Below are 4,685 nucleotides of genomic sequence, written 5' to 3' on the forward strand. Positions count from 1 at the left end.
TTGCAATAACGGGAAGACGGATCATTAGCTGAACATGGCGATGCCACGTCACAACTTCAATAACAAATGCCTACTTAATAATGAACAAATGCTACTTCAGTAATCAGCTAATGGCTCTGGTTATTAATGATAAATACATGTAGGGGTGTATAGCTTTCTCCTTTATTTAACTAATTCAATCTCTTTATTTTATAATACTGGTTTCCTTGCTATATCAAATAAATCGAGGGTTTATGTTGTGCAGTGAGTTTTATTTTTCATGCCAGCTCATAATCTGGATGTTGGGACATTGTCCACGATATCCATTAATGTCAGGAACTCGATGGTGGGACAATTGTTCATGATATCGGTTCGACGTAAGAATCTCAATGTTGCCACATTTGTCCACGATATGAAATCACTGACTGCAAGCATCTCTTCGAAAAAAGGGTTCTTCAGCTGTCCCCATAGGAGAATCCTTTTTGGTTCCAGGTAGAACTATTTTGGGTTCCATGTAGGAAAGCGATCTACATATAACTCAGAAGGGTTTTAACTGGAAGCAAAAAAGGTTATTCAATGGTTTCTCCTATGGAGACAATCGTAGAACCCTTTAGGTTCTAGATAGCACATTTTGTTCTAAAAGTGTAGTACATCACTGGTGGAAACTTGGCCATAGGCATGTGCCTCCTTGCCGGTTTAGACATTGAGTGAGATCTTCCATCAGAGCAACCCAAATGCAGGCTTTCTATACCTGGTGGGAGGTGCCAATTGCAGCATTCTGATTGGTACTTGCACACAACCACCACACCTGATGCTTCTCTACAGTGAGTAGGCTCACACCTGAGGCTGTTTTCCTTGAGTAGCGGGAGGTACTGTAACGGTTTTCTTCCTGGGAAGGAGAGGAGGACCAAAATGCAGCGTGGTTATTGTTAAGCATCTTTAATAAAGACGAAAACGTAAACACTATACAACTACAAAATAAGAAAACGTGGCAAAACCAAAACAGTCCTAACTGGTGCAGAGAACACAGAGATAGGAAACAATCACCCACAAGATACCTAAAGAATATGGCTGCCTAAATATGGTTCCCAATCAGAGACAACGATATACACCTGCCTCTGATTGAGAATCACTCCAGACAACCATAGACTTACCTAGAACACTCAACTGAACACAACCCCATAGACTACAAAAACCCTAGATAAGACAAAACACATAAATCACCCATGTCACACCCTGGCCTAACCAAAATAATAAAGAAAACACAGAATACTAAGGCCAGGGCGTGACAGGTACCCCCAAGTAGAACATCAAGGTTGTGTTTCCCTGCTCAGATGTTGCATGCATCAACCAATGGCTACGTGCCACGACACCATCTGTGCCAAGTTCAAAACACGTGAATGCATACAACTGGTATTTACAACTGAACAACTGGTAAATTCCCACCTCCCACTTGGTTATGAATGCAACATAACACCAAGCCATAAACATCAGCAGCAAGGTCAATAGGAAGACCAAGATGCTAGACTCTAGTTGACTAAGTCTAATTCTGAAAGGGGTCAGACGGTAGGAAATATTAAAGTCACACTTCCTGCTTTGATGAGGACGGGGGAAAGAGATGGAAATGGAAGATTGAATAATGGCTGTTCTGTTGTCCCCTCTGTCAGCCCACTTTTCAAGAAAACATGATGGAAATGGAAGATAGAATAATGGCTGCTGTGTCACCCCACGTTTCCACATCTGTTCCTTTGTAAGCGTGGAGTCACAGCGCTGATGGTGAAATGACCTGTTAGCCCCCACTGCTACGTCTTACTGGCCGTCATAGTGACCACCTAGCTCTGTCTGTCGGACCAATCTGATGCACCAGACCAGCCACGACAATGACGGTGTTCAGAAAGTAGTGTTTTAGGGCACAGCTTGACACTAATACCAAACGAAGAATGGAAGTAGAAAATGTAATGCGAATGTTCTTGGTGAGAAAGTAGGCCGACCACTTCCTCTAACTACTCAGGTTTTCTTGGAATGTGATAAGTGTTAGCCCTGCGCCTCTGGCTTGGTTATTATTGAGAACATTAGCTATTATATGGAGACCTTACTGTGACCGTGGGACAGGATTCCTGTTATATAAGGACAAGACCATGGGACAGGATTCCTGTGAAGACACTGTAAGGACATGGACGTGTAATCACCAGCAGACATGTCAGAGGCATTAGGACACCCTTTAAGGCATGTCTGTCTGACTAACCAGCTGCACCAGACCAGCCACGATGGTGACGGGCTTCAGCACATTTAATATGTCATTCTTACATCACCTTTATTATGTAATTCACTGACCATTTATTGTGCGGACCTGAGACAGTGGGACACGGACAGGATTCCACTAAGGACATTATAAGGACACTAGGGTGTACAAGTACCAGCAGACATGGCTTTATTATCACACTAAAGGGCTTTACTTCAACAGGTGGACATGTACCTTATACAGTGGCAGCCATTGGCTTTATCATCACACTAAAGGGCTTTACTTCAACAGGTGGACATGTACCTTATACAGTGGCAGCCATTGGCTTTATCATCACACTAAAAGGCTTTACTTCAACAGGTGGACATGTACCTTATACAGTGGCAGCCATTGGCTTTATCATCACACTAAAGGGCTTTACTTCAACAGGTGGACATGTACCTTATACAGTGGCAGCCATTGGCTTTATCATCACACTAAAGGGCTTTACTTCAACAGGTGGACATGTACCTTATACAGTGGCAGCCATTGGAAACGCTTTGATGTCATAGCAGGTGAGTTTTTTTTGGGAGACCCTTTAAGGAAGGTCTAATGTTCTGTTGGCCATTAGCTGTATGGAATGTTTGTGTACATTCCTCAGAGGAAAACAGGAACTGTCATATACTTAGGCCAGGATTCAAATCGATCCTGCGTTGTAGCACACTTGACAGTTAAAGGTAATTTCCGATTCGACCGACATCTGCTGCGTTTACCATGAATACCATCACTGCTGACACAGGAATGTTGCCTTTAAAAAGGCCTAAGGGCCCAGGGCTGGGTTTCTACCAGGCTGACATAGGGAATTCTTTTAAGATGGTCATACCAAGTATCATTTAGCTATTTGATTTGGACTTTAAGGACCCCTGTAAGTATGAAAACAAATATTTGATTAGACATTGAATTTGGCCTCACTGCTATTAGCCCACAAAAACACATTGAATAACAGCAGTTCTGTAAGGTTATACATGTATATGGTGTAGCCTACATAGATAACGCATGCAGACACGTGCACAAACACACACATACAATCACATGTGTCAGATAGCTACGCACGCACACACACATAGACACTTCACACACAGACACACCCCAGTTAGTAATGCGATAGAAGTGAGTCAAATTACCAAATCGCCTTCTAGTGGCCTCATGGGTGGAATGTTTCATAATTTCATAATTAATAAACATATTTGTTTAAAGTGCGAAAATATGGTGTTTCTGTGTCAAACGGTTTTGTTATATTTCAGTTTTCTGTGATGTTTATAAAGTGTAATGTTGGGATGCAAACTCAAAATTAAATACACCATATATAAATGTATGTGGACACCCCTTCAAACTAGTGGATTCGGCTATTTCAGCCACACCTGTTGCTGACAGGTGTATAAAATCGAGCACACAGCCATGCAATCTTCAGAGACAAACATTGGCAGTAGAAAGGCCTTACTGAAGAGCTCAGTGACATTCAACGTGGCACCGTCATCAGATGCCACCTTTCCAGCAAGTCAGTTCATCAAATTTCTGCTCAACTGTAAGTGCTGTAATTGTGAAGTGGAAATGTCTAGGAGCAACAACGGCTCAGCCGCGAAGTGGTAGGCCACACAAGCTCACAGAATGGGACAGCCGAGTGCTGAAATGGATAGCATGTAAAAATCATCTGTCTTCGGTTGCAACACTCACTGCCCAGTTCCAAACTGCCTCTGAAAGAAATGTCCGCACAATAACTGCTCATTGGGAGATTCATGAAATAGGTTTCCATGGCCCAGTAGCCGCACACAAGCTTAAGATCACCATATGCATTGCCAAGCGTAGTTGGAGGGGTATAAAGCTTGCCGCCATTGGACGCCGGAGCAGTGGAAACGCATTCTCTGGAGGGATGAATCACGCTTTACCATCTGGCAGTCCGACGGATGAATCTGGGTTTGGCAGATGCCAGGAGAACGCTACCTGCCCCAATGCATAGTACCAACTGTAAAGTTTGATGGAGGAGAAACCTTAGTTCCAGTGAAAGGAAATCTTAACATTACAGCATACAGTACAATGACATTCTAGGCCATTCTGTGCTTCGAAATTTGTGGCAACATTTTTGGGAAGGCCCTTTCCTGTTTCAACATGACAATGCTCCCATGCACAAAGCGAGGTCCATACAGAAATGCTTTATCAAGATCGGTGTGAAAGAACCTGCCTGGCCTCCACAGAGCCCTGACCTCAACTCCATCGAACATCTTTGGGATGAATTGGAATGCCGACTGTGAGCCAGGCCTAATCACCCAACATCAGTGCCAGACCTCACTAATGCTCTTCAAATCAAATCAAATCAAATTGTATTCGTCACATACACGTGTTTATCAGATGTTATTGCGAGTGTACTCTTGTGGCTGAATGGACACAGCAATGTTCCAACGTCTAGTGGAAAGCCTTCACAGAAGAG

The sequence above is a fragment of the Oncorhynchus nerka genome, linkage group LG26, assembly GCF_034236695.1.
Source record: "Oncorhynchus nerka isolate Pitt River linkage group LG26, Oner_Uvic_2.0, whole genome shotgun sequence".
NCBI classification, from domain to species: domain Eukaryota; kingdom Metazoa; phylum Chordata; class Actinopteri; order Salmoniformes; family Salmonidae; genus Oncorhynchus; species Oncorhynchus nerka.